The sequence below is a fragment of the Nycticebus coucang genome, chromosome 12, assembly GCF_027406575.1.
Source record: "Nycticebus coucang isolate mNycCou1 chromosome 12, mNycCou1.pri, whole genome shotgun sequence".
Taxonomy (NCBI): Eukaryota; Metazoa; Chordata; class Mammalia; order Primates; family Lorisidae; genus Nycticebus; species Nycticebus coucang.
Window position 1 is genome coordinate 6,386,828 of NC_069791.1, and position 16,600 is coordinate 6,403,427.

At 39.0% G+C, this 16,600-nt stretch overlaps 1 protein-coding gene across 7 annotated transcripts in view; it reads right to left on the bottom strand.

Annotated features, from left to right (window-relative positions):
• Nucleotides 1–16,600, bottom strand: part of SLC16A7 (solute carrier family 16 member 7) — a 161,920-nt gene that overhangs the window by 65,594 nt on the left and 79,726 nt on the right. For 4 of the 7 annotated variants that reach the window (XM_053555469.1, XM_053555467.1, XM_053555468.1 and 1 more), the window contains 2 exons: nucleotides 10,947–11,060; nucleotides 10,192–10,322 (listed from right to left, as the gene is read on the bottom strand). The exons of 1 other annotated variant lie outside the window; for it this stretch is intronic. The gene's annotated coding sequence lies outside the window, so the exon portion shown is untranslated. The remainder of the gene's footprint in view (nucleotides 1–10,191; nucleotides 10,323–10,946; nucleotides 11,061–16,600) is intronic. 2 more of the 7 variants (XM_053555473.1, XM_053555472.1) reach the window with 1 other exon arrangement.

Below are 16,600 nucleotides of genomic sequence, written 5' to 3' on the forward strand. Positions count from 1 at the left end.
TCACACAGCATTTGTCCTTCCGTGTTGGGTTATTCCACATAGGGTAACGTGCTCCACGTTCTTATCTGTTGTCACAAAAGCAGCTCCATTCTTCTACTTTTGAATTAAATGAATGACTACATTTTATTTCTTTTTGTTTTATGGCATTGATATAGTTCTTTTATAAAACAGGAGTATGAAAGCTTTTTCCTGGAAAGAACCAGAAAATAAATATATCTTAAGCTTTATGACTATAGGGTCTCTTTTGCTCAAAGTTTTAAGATAAAAATAGCCACAGACATTGCTTAAAAATGGAGCATGGTTGTATTCCAACAAAATTTTATTTACAAACTAGCCAGAGGACTGCCAGTTTCGGACCCCTATAAGAGAATATTAGAAAATGAAGGGGAAAAAATGGCATTTAACCACACCACCCTCTGTCATTATTAATAATTTTGCATCTTTCTTTTCTTAATTTTTATATTCATCTATTTATAATTAAATGAAACAATGTTATAATTTTACAAATTATATATATGATTATGGATACGCTTTTCATTTTTTTGTTATCTTTATGAGTAATCAATTTTTTCTTTTGGCTACACAGTTTTTGCAATGTAAAAAATATAAAAAGTGAAAATCACAACTAAAAATTACCAAATAATACCTTCAATTGTCACCATTATTTACAGAGAAGTAGCTCTTTTTTTACCATGTTTTGTTTTAAATGTGTTCTATTTACTTTGTTTGCATATTCATACATTAAAACAATTATTTTCTTTTTTAGTGTTTTTACTTTAGAAGTATGTATGTTAACAATTTATGGTATATAATGTGATATTTTGATATATGTTTACTTTTTTAAAGCAATTTCGAATTATTCTTTTAGAAGAAGTTTAGGTATAAATGCTGAATTCAATTGTCATCTTATTAGAGACTGGGTTGAAAATAATTTTTTTTAATTTTAAAATGGTATGAGGGGCTTGGCACGATAGCACAGTGGTTACTGCACTGGCCACATACACCAAGGCTGGCAGGTTCGAACCCGGCCTGCCAGCTAAACAACAACAACTACAACAAAAAAATAGCTGGGCATTGTGGCAGGCACCGGTAGTTCCACCTACTTGGGAGCCTGAGGCAAGAGAATTGCTTAAGCCCAAGAGTTTGCGGTTGCTGTGAGCTGTGACGCCACAGCACTCTATCAAGGGCGACAGTGAGACGCTTGTCTCAAAAAAAAGAAAAAGTATGAAGCAATCAAATCCTTTTGATTTTTTTCTACAATGATATAAATTGCACGTTATTCCTGACTACGTACACACACAGAGCACAAGGGACGTGGATCTGGGGAAGATCAAAAAGTCCCAATCCCCATCTCTTTCCTTAGTGATGTAGTAGAGTATACTCAAATTAACCTTTAATGTAATCTATAGGTGTACAAAATGGATAAAAAGATCTGACTCCATAAATATTGAGTTCTTGCACTAGGTAAGTGCTTATTATCTCCAAAATTTTTTTGTTCAGTTTAGTTACCACAAAAGCCCTTTAATATATTTTTTTCTATTTTTTTTAATGAGACAAATTCCAGAAACATTTTAAAAACCTGACCCAAGTAAGGTAATAATGTCAGGGACTGGACGTCACTCATCACTGCTAACTCTTAAAATAATATGTATTTGGTGATGTATTCAGGAGAAAAACAAGCAAAAACTCTTAGGTGTTTTTATGCTATACTCTCTGAGTATTTAAAATATTTTATGGATCAAAACAGTCAAAGGCATCTGCTTTTCAAAACAGTAAGAAAGTAACTCAAAAAATTCTTCCCATAGGGATACATCTGTAGGTCAGAAACCTACTGAAAATGTCAAGAAAATCACAGCACAAAGGTCACGGACAGGGTTCTAATGACAAATAAATAATGCACATCACGTGAATCCTGCACAACCTGGGTCATCAGGGCAAAGATACTTCTACAAGTTAATCTTGTGTAAAGGCGACAACTGCTAAAATCAAGGCAAAATACCCTGCCTGGTCAAGAATTATTGTGAAAAATATTTGTATGTCTTCAGTACATTTACAGTTTATTTTTATAATCATGTTTGCTATTTTGGAAGCAAAAATGATCTGTCTGTTCATCTATTCAGTTTGCTGACAGGCTTATTTCTCCTTGGTGCTCATTCAATGCTCACGATGAGTTTATAACACACAAGCACTGGAAATAGTAGCTTTAAAACTGTATAATGTTTAAGGAAGAAAGAGAAGAGACAGATTTATTAAGTATTGGTTAAAGCAGCTAAAAATAGCAGTCAACCTCTGGAAGTCATCTAAAGGATCTCAATCTATGTATTACTAACTGTTATATTTTAAAGTAGTCAACTTTTTTATTTCTTAAAATTAGAAAAACACTAGATGCGTACTGATAGCATAAGGCATTCATGTGACAAACTTCTTATTTTTGTATAATCAGAGTGTGAAAACAGTTTAGAAACTACTCTGTAGCCTTCTTGCTTGTATAACGGAAACTAAGCCATCTTTCATTACTAATTCATGAGTTTACCCTGAACTCGTGTAGCTTTTTCACATCTGCTACAGCGAACATTTAGTAATAAAACTAGATGAGTCATGTTTTCCGTTATTCTGAAAATCACAAATAAGATTTCCAAATCCACATTTTAATTGTCAAATTTACAAATTGTCAAATAATGTTATAAGTGTGAATACTGAAACTTAACGCCATTGTTATTCCCACTGTTTATATCCAAGAAACTTTGCCTGTGTAACCTGGCTTATTGTACCCTCAATGAATCCCCAACAATAAAAAAAAAAAAAAGAAACTTTGCCTACAGAGGTTCCCGTGGGCTCTCAACATGCACAGGTGTCAACACCAGTACAAATTCTATGAATCTGAATTTTCTCAGTAAATGTGCTCTACCTTGTGAAACATTCCATTCTTATATCAAAATCATTTAAAATCTTAGATCTTCTAAAACATTGCACTTAGTCTGCTCCCATACAAACAATAAGAAGTAGATTTATGGACGTGTCCAGCCTCTAAAATTCTAGTTGCACCCTTAAGCCTCCTGGCTTCATATTGAGGCATAAAGATTAAGAATAAGGGCTTACAAGCTTAGAAGACTGATTCTATCACTTACTCTGTAACATTTAGTAGAGTGACAAAACTCTCTGAGTCTGCACTGTCATCTATAAAAACAGTTTAATAACTGTATTTACTTCATAAGGTGAGGGAGCGGATTGGCAGACTAATAAATGTGCACAGCATAGCTGTAAGTCCTTAGAATACATAAAAACATATCTCACTAAAATGACTAAAGAGGGGATTTAAAAATCACATTTTTTAGGGGTGAAAGCACATATGTGGCCTTCATTTCTGCCAAATTCCATGTTCAACATTACATTTAAAGGAACTTTTAAAAGCCGTATCTTGTTTGTTTTTTTTTTGCAGTTTTGGCCAGGGCTGGCTTGAACCCGCCACCCCTGGTATATGGGGCCGGGGCCCTACCCCTTGAGCCGCAGGCACCGCCCTTAAAAGCCATATCTTAAAATGAAATTTGCCTGGAGTGCCTACCTTACAAGAGTAGTTTAAGGATGAAAGGAAAGAATGTATGCTTACTTAGTTGAGTGATCTGCACACGGCCAAGTGTTCAACTGATCACAACAGACGCTCAGTGTGAAAATCCCAGACTCTTGCTGAAAGTGTTGAATGGTTTTAAGGACTTCCGAAAAATAGCAGGCATTTTAATCTAATAGGCTCCTCATCCTTTTCTTACGACATCACTCTTCAACTACCAAGAGGCAACGACTATTCTGTATTGTATTATGGCCTTTTACTTAATTTTATTTATACTTTTATGATATGAGAAGGCATCTGGAAATTATCCAGCCATGTATTATAACAAATAAAGACCGTGTGGCTGGATGCTTTCTGGACAGCCACTGTGTATGTGTATGTAAGTATGCATTCATTTGTAAACTTACTATTTAATAAACTAAATATTTTATATTACATATAAAATTTCAATTACATAAATATATAAAGGTATACAGAAAAAAGGCAAAATTTAATAGTTTAAATTAAGTTTTTTTTTTTTTTTTTTCCCAGTTTTTGGCCGAGGCTGGGTTTGAACCCGCCACCTCTGGCATATGAGGCCAGCGCCCTACTCCTCTGAGCCACAGGCGCTGCCCTAAATTAAGGTATATTGTTATAGTTCATTGTAATATTATATGCATATGTTCATGTTCATATGTCATTCACTAATGTGCATTCCTAAAAACTTAGTTTTTAATTTTGTATCAATTTTTATTTACACTTTATGCCTATAGAGTTATTAATGTGATGTTGCAGAATACAGCTGATTCTGATTACGCACAGGCATTGTGCTCTAGGAAGTTATCCTGTACACCAAATTAGTGACTACCTCTGCAGTCATAGGAGAAATGCTGGGTTAAGCTGTTGTGAGATTCTGAGCACAACATTTTTGTCAAGCAATCAATATATAAACCTGTTTGATGTGGGTTTTTGTTTAAAGATGGCTTATTTAATGTAAATTGTGCAGTCCCTGACATTGACCTCGCAGGAACAGGACTGCACCTCATGTCTAAATGGAGCTTATCGAATCCAAGCATTTTCTCTGCAAGGCACAGCAGGCTTTGCACTGGGAACACCAGACACCACTGCTCCTGGGCGCCACCGTGAACGGCCAAATCACCAACAAAAAGCACAGAAATGTGAAAAACGGCATTCAATGGACTGCAAAAAAGGACACTTGTTTTCCCTATGAGAACTGAAACCAGAAGGCAGCGCGCTGCTTTGTCTGACTCAGCAGTGACAGGAGTTGCACAACTCCAAGTTTGTGTCGCTCTGTGCCAGTCAGCAATGATCGAAAGAGTTGTGAGTCACCGTTAAATTGTTGCAAGTTGGCAAATTAAGAAGTGTGGACTCACCCCTCGATGTTATTATTTCATTCCTGACTGTGTGCATGTCTGTGCGCATCTGTGTACACATACACCCATACGTATGGGTGTGGTCTAGCAGAATGCAGGAACTTCTGTCTTCTTTTAGACACAAAGAAGAATTTTTATCTAAAAAGTGTATCAGCATTATATGAAAGTTCTCTTTGCTACATTTTCTTGGCCAATGCACAGGTTTTATACCTATTTTTTCTAACCTAGTAGAGCCATAAAATATTCATTAGTGGCTTTATTTTGCGTTCTATGATTACTGACAATCTTGAATCTATTTCCATATACTTAGAGTCTATGTTTGCTATGAACGCGGGTTCCTGCATTCTGCTAGCTGCCCTCTATGAACGCCGGTTCCTGCATTCTGCTAGCTGCCCTCTATGAACGCCGGTTCCTCTGTTCTGCTAGCTGCCCTCTATGAACGCTAGTTCCTCTGTTCTGCTAGCTGCCCTCTATGAACGCCAGTTCCTCTGTTCTGCTAGCTGCCCTCTATGAACGCCAGTTCCTCTATTCTGCTAGCTGCCCTAAATGAACGCCAGTTCCTCTGTTCTGCTAGCTGCCCTAAATGAACGCCAGTTCCTCTATTCTGCTAGCTGCCCTCTATGAACGCCAGTTCCTCTATTCTGCTAGCTGCCCTCTATGAACGCGGGTTCCTGCATTCTGCTAGCTGCCCTCTATGAACGCGGGTTCCCGCATTCTGCTAGCTGCCCTCTATGAACGCGGGTTCCCGCATTCTGCTAGCTGCCCTCTATGAACGCGGGTTCCCGCATTCTGCTAGCTGCCCTCTATGAACGCGGGTTCCCGCATTCTGCTAGCTGCCCTCTATGAACGCGGGTTCATGCATTCTGATAGCTGCCCTCTATGAACGCGGGTTCCTGCATTCTGCTAGCTGCCCTCTATGAACGCGGGTTCCCGCATTCTGATAGCTGCCCTCTATGAACGCGGGTTCCCGCATTCTGCTAGCTGCCCTCTATGAACGCGGGTTCCCGCATTCTGCTAGCTGCCCTCTATGAACGCGGGTTCCCGCATTCTGCTAGCTGCCCTCTATGAACGCCGGTTCCTGCATTCTGCTAGCTGCCCTCTATGAACGCGGGTTCCTGCATTCTGCTAGCTGCCCTCTATGAACGCGGGTTCCCGCATTCTGCTAGCTGCCCTCTATGAACGCGGGTTCCTGCATTCTGCTAGCTGCCCTCTATGAACGCGGGTTCCTGCATTCTGCTAGCTGCCCTCTATGAACGCGGGTTCCCGCATTCTGCTAGCTGCCCTCTATGAACGCGGGTTCCCGCATTCTGCTAGCTGCCCTCTATGAACGCGGGTTCCCGCATTCTGCTAGCTGCCCTCTATGAACGCGGGTTCCCGCTTTCTGCTAGCTGCCCTCTATGAACGCGGGTTCCTGCATTCTGCTAGCTGCCCTCTATGAACGCGGGTTCCTGCTTTCTGCTAGCTGCCCTCTATGAACGCGGGTTCCTGCTTTCTGCTAGCTGCCCTCTATGAACGCGGGTTCCTGCATTCTGCTAGCTGCCCTCTATGAACGCGGGTTCCTGCTTTCTGCTAGCTGCCCTCTATGAACGCGGGTTCCTGCATTCTGCTAGCTGCCCTCTATGAACGCGGGTTCCTGCTTTCTGCTAGCTGCCCTCTATGAACGCGGGTTCCCGCATTCTGCTAGCTGCCCTCTATGAACGCGGGTTCCTGCATTCTGCTAGCTGCCCTCTATGAACGCGGGTTCCTGCATTCTGCTAGCTGCCCTCTATGAACGCGGGTTCCTGCTTTCTGCTAGCTGCCCTCTATGAACGCGGGTTCCTGCATTCTGCTAGCTGCCCTCTATGAACGCGGGTTCCTGCTTTCTGCTAGCTGCCCTCTATGAACGCGGGTTCCCGCATTCTGCTAGCTGCCCTCTATGAACGCGGGTTCCCGCATTCTGCTAGCTGCCCTCTATGAACGCGGGTTCCTGCTTTCTGCTAGCTGCCCTCTATGAACGCGGGTTCCTGCTTTCTGCTAGCTGCCCTCTATGAACGCGGGTTCCTGCATTCTGCTAGCTGCCCTCTATGAACGCGGGTTCCTGCTTTCTGCTAGCTGCCCTCTATGAACGCGGGTTCCTGCATTCTGCTAGCTGCCCTCTATGAACGCGGGTTCCTGCATTCTGCTAGCTGCCCTCTATGAACGCGGGTTCATGCATTCTGATAGCTGCCCGCTATGAACGCGGGTTCCTCTATTCTGCTAGCTGCCCTCTATGAACGCGGGTTCCTGCATTCTGCTAGCTGCCCTCTATGAACGCGGGTTCCTGCATTCTGCTAGCTGCCCGCTATGAACGCGGGTTCCTCTATTCTGCTAGCTGCCCTCTATGAACGCGGGTTCCTGCATTCTGCTAGCTGCCCTCTATGAACGCGGGTTCCTGCATTCTGCTAGCTGCCCTCTATGAACGCGGGTTCCTGCATTCTGCTAGCTGCCCTCTATGAACGCGGGTTCCTGCATTCTGATAGCTGCCCGCTATGAACGCGGGTTCCTCTATTCTGCTAGCTGCCCGCTATGAACGCGGGTTCCTGCATTCTGCTAGCTGCCCTCTATGAACGCGGGTTCCTGCATTCTGCTAGCTGCCCTCTATGAACGCGGGTTCATGCATTCTGATAGCTGCCCGCTATGAACGCGGGTTCCTGCATTCTGCTAGCTGCCCGCTATGAACGCGGGTTCCTGCATTCTGCTAGCTGCCCGCTATGAACGCGGGTTCCTGCATTCTGCTAGCTGCCCTCTATGAACGCGGGTTCCTGCATTCTGCTAGCTGCCCTCTATGAACGCGGGTTCCTGCATTCTGCTAGCTGCCCGCTATGAACGCGGGTTCCTGCATTCTGCTAGCTGCCCTCTATGAACACCAGTTCTTGCATTCTTATATTTCTACCTCATTAGCAATTAATCTTGAAATTTAAAATGAAATTTTACTTAAAATTTTAAATTAATGACAATTTATTATTTACAACCATATGTGCATTCACTGAGAATCTAAAATTTAAAAATATGTAAACCCAGATAACACAAAGGTGAATATTATCATGTTAGAGTTTTGATTAGGTGCATATGTTCATATCATTTGTTTCACCCAATTGGAAATGACAATTTTAAGTTATATCAAAATTATATATGCAAATGTGTAACAAGGAGAAAAAAAATCCACTGGTTGAAGTATTTCTAAATATTTTCACAATCGGGTTATGATTCTTCTGCATGACTTTTTAAACTTACAGTTTGCAATAGGTTTGTTTTCTTACACAATATAATCTTCTAGACTATAAAGTGTGTCGATGACCTGACAGTTTACAGAGCAGTCTGTAGTGTCTCCAGGAATTTATTCCAAGATACTATGTCCCACTCTAGGGTCAGTTTTGACAGTGATACTTTCTTGATCTTATCGCAACATATCAGCAGAAGATATTCAGTCAACAAGGCTTACATTCCTTCCCCTAATGGTCCACAAGTGGTCTGTGGACTGAATTATTAAGTGATTGAAATTATCCAACTATGATTAGAGACCATCACCAGGTCTGCTCAGGCAGAGGCCATGACCCTGTCCTGACTGCACTTTGTCAGCAGTGGTCGTGAAATGCCGTTCAGTGGAAGCCACCCTGATCTCAAAGATGTTAAAATGAGAAATAATGTGCTTCTTAGACTTAACGAAGAAGGAAGTAAAAAGAAATAATGAATGCAGTAAATATTTACACATACACATCTATTCAATGTTTGTATTTATGTTATGAATTAAATAAAAATAAATGTACTATATATAAGTATAACTGAGTTTCTCATTTTTTAAAACTTATGAATATACAATTATATCACTGGCCTATATTGCCTAAATTATTTCAGTAAACCCAGGAATATTTAGATTCTTACCGTATGTCAGTATTATGAGCCACTGTAATAAGTACTTTATATAGTTCTGATTTCATTTTAAACCATAGGGAAAAAAATATTTTTTGCTCCAAATTCCTCACTTTTCCAATGAATATTTAGAAACTCTTATAATATTGTTGCTTTTACTATTTCTAATTATTCACTAGCTGTCTTTCACCACAATCTAATAACAAGGTAATCATTGTTTCAGCAGTTCTCAGGATAGTTGTTGGCATATAGTAGGGTACTTAATATTTTTATTAAAAACAATAAATTGATAAATAATTAGCTGTGGATATTTATGCACCATTCATTGTGCTCACTGCTATCATTTTATCTCTGAAACTATGAAATTTCAGCTTTAATAATGAATTTTCTGTCTGCAAAATAACCATGTGATATAACTGGATGGTTTGTCAGGAAATAAGTTAAATAAATAAATAGAAAATGTAGGCCCATATACTTTGTTTGAGGTAGACATTTTAACAAATACAGATAACAATTCCATGGCCAATGCTGGTAGCAACTATGGTATAAGTGCCTGGTAAAAAGTTGACCTTAGATGACATTGCAATTGAAAAATGGGAAGTATTGGTCATCTCTGTAAACATCAAATGAAAGTTCTTTGTAAGCAATTTTGGGTGACTTTGTGAGCTGCATGTCAGTCTTCCCATTTCTCTAGATTCTGGCCTTGAACATCTCATCCAGGAATTCTAGTTTCTAATGCCTGTTAAACTCATATTTTCTAATGTACATTGCATTAGACTATGTTTTCACTCTGACTTATCACCTATTTGAATTATCCCTGCTTTGTTATACAAGTCAAGCTATTTTCTCAGATGCTACACACATCGGTCTTTTCAAAAGTTTCCTTGCCTTTAAACAAAAAAACGTCATCTTAATTTTTTTTTCTGTTTTGTATATGTTTTGGAATTCATCAGTTTATAATCTCAGTATATGATCTTTTGTTCCAAGTACATTTTCCTGCTTTTAATTATAACTGCAGGTTGCAGGTTGCAAGGCACCATTCATATGCCTCTTTATTTTCTTAGCTACTCCCTATTTTGTTTCTTTTACATAAATTGACATCTTATGATCTTTAACTAATTCATTAGAAGTGGAACCAGACCAATTAATTCCAAAAATTCCACGTTTAAGATTGTCACATCTTCCTCATTAGCAACTCTTGAGATAATCAATAGTCAAGACCCAATCCACATGTACGCATTAGTTTCAGTTTTTTTCTTTTTCCTATACACAATTCTTTAATATTTTTATAATATGTGACTGTTGTGTCTCATCTCTTTTATTTGTGGGCATAGCCAAGAAAATGAGTTAAAAGTAAGCTTTTACCTGTACAGATGCCCACTTGAACAGACGTCTTTGGATGATATGTAGAATCTTTATCTAGTTTCTATACTTTGCAGTTTGATGTTTGAAAAAAAAAAAATACACAAGAAAGGAGGTAACAGACTCAAGATCACCTGAAGAAATAGAAAAACAAGTTGCTATTTGTATAATTGAATTCCACAAGCCACATGAGAGCCACTAGCCTTAGCTCATCCCAATAAATTGTGATTGTCTTTAAATAATTAGCAAAAGTGAAAGTATCTTTGTCAATCCATTGCTAGAAGTAATATGGTGTAACCCAAATGATCAAATGTGTGCATGAGAAAAAAATATAAAAAAATAAGATGAAGAAAAATTGGGTATTACAATTTTTAAAAAAACAATAAATTACATACCTACCATGTAAGAAAGGAAATTTATTGGTATTCATTAGTTGTTACTAAAATCTTTCCCTATATCCATTTAAATAATTTACTATAAAATTCAATTAAATAAATTAAATGTCAATTGACAATAGAAAAAATATACAATTTAAAAAATGATTATTATCCATAATGTCAATATTTATAAGACTTACAACAAGACAGACTGGGTCATTTAAAAAAAAAAAAACAAAATTATTTTAGAGATATTCTGATTTAGAATTCCTACATTTTCCTTAAATCTGTGTGATAGACAAACAAGCTACATTTCTACTACATCAAATATCTTCATTTCAACTTAAATATGGTGCTCAATATACAGAATTCAGTACTTACGAGTTTATTTTGTGAAAAGTCGATTTTTCCATTTAATAACCAGTTGTCTGTCTTACATCTGGGTCCACCTGCTTTTCAAAGCACTGAACAGCCGCCCAGTAGAAGGAGGTTTGCCTGAGAGGACGAAGAAAGCGAGATCTAAATGCCAAGTCAGTCTCGAAACTGGAGAAACAGCTTCAATCAGATGCTTAGAGTGACGAGACGTCATCTGCGATTTTTAGTGGGTCTGCCATCTAAGCTAACGGAGGCGCACGTCCTTCTGCTGAGGAGCTGAGGGAGCTAATGATGCTGTGTGGACGTCGATACTGTGTGTGTTATTCCAGATCCAAGCAACACACTTTGTTCCCACACACCGTTCTCATGCCAAAATTAAAGAATTATTAGTAAGGGGGGGAGCATTTCAATGGGAATGGATGTGGAAAGCGTGAAAGCTGGGCGAGTCCCTTCCTGCTTTCTGTATCCGCTGCACATCAGCTAGTCTACTGTGCAGAAAGTCTCGACCTCAATGCTGGATGCAAACCTGAGGACCCCATGACAGCTCCAAGCAACAGCCAAACAGGTGAACAGGCCAAGTCACATAGTGAAGGCGACTGAGACAGAGATCAATTCAAAGTCAACGGAATGGACAACTGGAATGAAGAAGATGCAAATAAAGGCTGTAGTTTTGTGGGTCTGGAGCAGACTTTTCTGGGGAGAAAATAAAATAGAAGTCTGTGTGTCAGAGGCAGTCACGTTCATGATCTAAGAATGCCGCAAAGGCAGGGGGCTGATGGTGCCGTGGGCAGTAGCATGGCCTGCAGACTCTGTCCAGGAGCAGAAGGCTGACAAGGACACCAGCTTCAGAGAGTTCACCCCGCAGCAGCTGCAGCAAAGCAACCAGAAACACGGGTGTTCTGAGGAATCCACACAGAACTATCCTTTCTTATTACCAGCTTTGCACCGTAACACTAAAATCAGTGGTGCTCAGGTACAAACAGCACCTCCGAGGGCCTCTCCTCGCAAGACAGCATCTGCAGCATCATCCGCACCTTCAGAAGGTGGTTTTATTTCTCTGCTCATTCAAGATTGCATCCCACATCACATGCAACTGTGAAATGACTGCGTTTGTCAATACCCTACCAAGACAAAGTAGTAATATCTTTCCACAAAGGGAAAAGTTAAAATAAAACAACGTAGAAACAGACAACCCTGAACTTGTTGTAACTGACACAGATAGGAACTAAAATGGTTTTCTGAAGAAAGAATCATGCTTGATAATTTAGTTGTTCTGCCATTGCTGATACCCTGATCTAAGTTCTCATAATATAAAAGTCTCTAGGAATGTCAGATGAAGTCATAGTAGGTGTAAGAGATTATAGAAAGCTTTCTTATTTATTTAAATATTTTTAAACAATGGTATTTAATTCTGGCTAACACTCTCAAGTAATTTAAGTAGTAGCATGGCAGCGATTATAAATTTAAGTAGTAGCATGGCAGTGATTATAAGCATTCATTCCTGATGTAGATTTATCAGCTATTGAAGTTTTGAGCTGTGTAAACATCACATGTATTCAGTGCTTCAACTCCTGAAAGAGTGGAATTGGTTTGGTGAGAGTAATTTCCAGAACCTTGCATCACAATGGTTTTCTATAATTAAGATCTATGACCGTTAAAATTTTAGTGGTAAACGTTCAGTGAGATTAAGTATTTTTGCATCGAAGTTGGTTAATATTTTAATACATTCTTTGTCATTAAAAACAAATGCACGCAGAAATATCCCATTACATCTCAGTGCCATTCATTCTAATTAGGATCTGGTTTGTGGTTTTATGTGCTTTACAGATTATAGGATATTTTTAGGGGAGAAATCTCACAGATTAACATTACTATTTAATTTATAAACTTTGAAAACTGAAGTATAGAAAGAAGCTCGTGGTTCTGTTCTAGAAAGTGATTAAACCTGTCCGTGGGAGCTCTTTCTGCTATGTTTTACTGTGTTTGATGCATTTCTAGGTGTTTTTATTTAAAAAACACTTTTTGGTATTTATGAAATACTTCAGGATAATTTTATAAGTATTAGATTATCCTCACATCATGTGTTAGCCTTGTAACCTGCAGGTCATTTGATTTTAAATGAGTCAAAGAACCATTATGAATTAATTCCATGAATGGAAATAAAATGGAGAAATTTGGATATTATAAAACAAACAAAGAAAAACAATGGCACATCAGTGAGAACCTGGGGATGAGGAGTGAGGTTGAGTATAGGAGTAGAATCGAGAAATGTGTATGGATGGAATTAAGGCTTAACTTGTGCTAGGAAGGCAGCTGCTCTGAGCGGGTCCCTGGTCTGGGCATGGGGGAGGGAGGTTCAGGCACCGCTTGGTCTCACCAGGCGCCTTGGAAGCCTCCATGGTTTGTTTCAGCTGGGTAATCAAGAATGTCAGCTCCATCCTCCCTGAGCAAATGGCTCGTCCTAAGGTAGAAAACCTTTGTATTTTGTGGACATGCATTTTGTATACTTTTTCTCTAACAGAATTGTCCTGCGTTTAGGGAAAGCCTCCGAAGAAAGCCCGAGGTGTAACTGAAAACTGTGTTCTGACCTGCCCGTCTATGTGCCTAATTATACTCCCAGTTTGTACAGGCCAGCTAGGGGCAAGATAAGAGATCCTGACAAGTCCAACTCCTGACAACGTTTCTACGAAATTTCACAGTTTCTTACCCTGACCGGCCCGTTTTCTTCTGGGAAGATTATCTCCCATTCCTCCTATTCAGGATTCCTTTCAACAAACACAACAATACTCCAAGCACTCCTGCTTTGTGGGCTATTAATCTATGTTTACATCTATTTTTCTACGTATATGAAACTACCATAATATATTTCATACACGTATTTATAAGGATATACTCACAAAATGCATATACGGGTCTTTAGTCTTAAAAATGAAAGATAGCATTTTAGAATTGGTGGGTCAGTCTAAAAGCCCAGTAGAAGGCCAATAATTCTTATGCAAATGAGAAGGCTTTCCTTTAATTTGGGAAAGCATCTATTTTGAGGCCTGCTTCCTGAAGTCCAAGTGGGCATAAAGGTCATTCTCCCCTACGAAAGCAGTGTTCATTATTATAAATGCTAGAAATTGGGACTGTGGTGTCTGCTAATGTTGGTCCTTCGCAATCACACACAGATGTCACATTTTATGATGCCCTTTACTCACGATAAAATGCATGAAAATATATACAATGCTTTAGAGCTGCCGTCCCCAGCCCCAGGCCACAAACAGGGAAAGGCAGCTGATTAAATTATAATAGCACCATAACTAGTAACTTTTTATTAGGGCTTCTATTGCTGATTCCTATTGGTGATAAACACACCAACGTTGCAGGCTACTCTCTCTGCGTACAATTGATCTCCTTTCAGTTTTACTCCTATAAGGAGTAAAATCTAGATTCTAGTGAATCTCTAGACTTCAATTTTGCCTATGTCCTCATGTGTCTTTTCCGTCAGAATTCATATACTTTTTCTTTGGCATTCAAAAACTACAACTATCTGAGTCCTTTGAAATTCATCATTGCTCTATCTTATTTACATCTTTTTTCATCATGTTTTTCGGTATATGAAGTATAACATACTATCACTGTTAAAAGAGATTTGACGACTACAAAGCAATTGGTTATTTCAAGTGGTTTTCAGAAACTTATGTTGTGGAATAATAGACTGAGGCCCAAGAACTTTGCCCTGTCTTCTAGAATCAAAATAGTTTGACTAATCTCTGGAGAAAAAGACATACAGCAAAGAAGTAATAAACTATTCGTGGTGGTCAATGGGTACACATTCATGTTATACTTAAAGCTCTTTTTCATTCTGTTGCAAAGAAAATCAGAAAGTTCCTTTATGAGCTTCATGAATAATCTTCTCTTCAACCACCCAAACCTAGACCAGCAGGCATCAATTCTATCAACCCTTATTGACAACCTACATAATCCAGAAGTTTATGTTTCAAAATAAGGTCCAGAAATAAGGCACTCAGCAAATTTAAGTATCAAATTAAATCAATAGGTCTCAGCAGACTGTCTGCTCCACTGTAAATTCCTCTGGTTGCCTCACAGTTTCCACATCAGGCTTTCTCTACATCCCACCTATAGAGTAGCCTGTGTTTCCACCTAGATGAATTAGTGTTTCTTAAAGAATAATCCACCAGCCTTTTCAGTCTATATTTTCTCTTTCTTATACAAAAAGATATATCAATGCCAGAGTAATGTACAGTGTTTAAGTTTAGGAGGATGACTCACTCAATTTTACAAAAGGAATTAAACTAAACTGAATATTTTCTTTTCTAACATGTAATTAAATTAAAATTATAATCTAATCCTGGGAGGCATTTTTTTATCCTTCAAAGAGGAGCATCTTTGAAATCCCACTGACCAATTTACTTTGACATCTAGACAAGAAAGATATAAATACTGCATGGCCCACAAAATGTCAATAGCACAACACCTATTTTTACATGTAAAAATTACATGTAAATGACCACTATGGTTAAATGACTCTGATAATGTCAATTGACAATAAGGGTCAAAATGAAGATGCTTTTATAATGAGAAAATTAGGGAAAATAATATTAACCAGTATGTGATTGATTATCAATGAAGAATTGAAAATGGACCTCCCATACTAAGCAATTCCCCTTATGTCTAATATAGGTTGAGCATATCCCTAACCTGAAAATCTGAAATCAAGAAATGCTCCAATATATGAGACTTTCTGAGTGCTGATTTGATGCTGCAAGTTAAATATTCCACATCTGACCTTATGTGATGGGTTATGGTCAAAACACAGGCAAAACTTTGTTTTGTGCACAAAATTATTAAATATACCATATAAAAATTACCTTCAGACTATGTGCATTCAGTGTACATGAAACATGTAAATTCTGGGTTTAGACTTGAGTCCCATCCACATCTAATTATTTATGCAAATATTCCAAAGTCTGAAAGTTGGTCTCAAGACACTTCTGCTCTCAAGAAGTTTAGATAAGAGACACTCAATGTGTATTATACTTACAGAAATGTATGAAAACAGTTGCAGTAGGCTGAATGGTGCTATGTCCAGTCCACGTTTGATCCCCCAAATCCATTATATTGTCTTACATGACAAAAGATGGGTTTAGGTTAAGGATTTTAAAAGAGAATCTTATCTAGGACTATCCAGGTGGACTCAAAATGTAATCACATGTATCCCGTAATCAAAAGAGGCAGAGGAAGTTGAGGCAGAAACACAGAGGGGAGATGGTGATGTGGTGATGGAGGCAGAGCAGGAAGTGATGTCACCACAAACCAAGGCACCCAGGAATGCCGACTGCCGCCAGAAGCCGAAGAGCCGCGGAACAGCCTCCCCTACATCCCCTTTGAAGGGGTGTGGCTCTGTACATGGGCATGCAGAGGTGTAAGAATGAATTTCTTTATAGACAGTTATAAGATGTAAGAATAAATTTCTATCATTTTAAGCCACCAAGTTTGGAGTAATCTGTTATCACTGCCCTGGGAAACTAATATAGGACCAGTGGTGACTCATCTATAAAAGTCACAGGCCCAGCAATTGGACTGGAGGATGTTTTTCTCACAGGCGCCGTTGCACAGGTCAAGGACACACGCACAGCATGCTGAATGCAACGCAA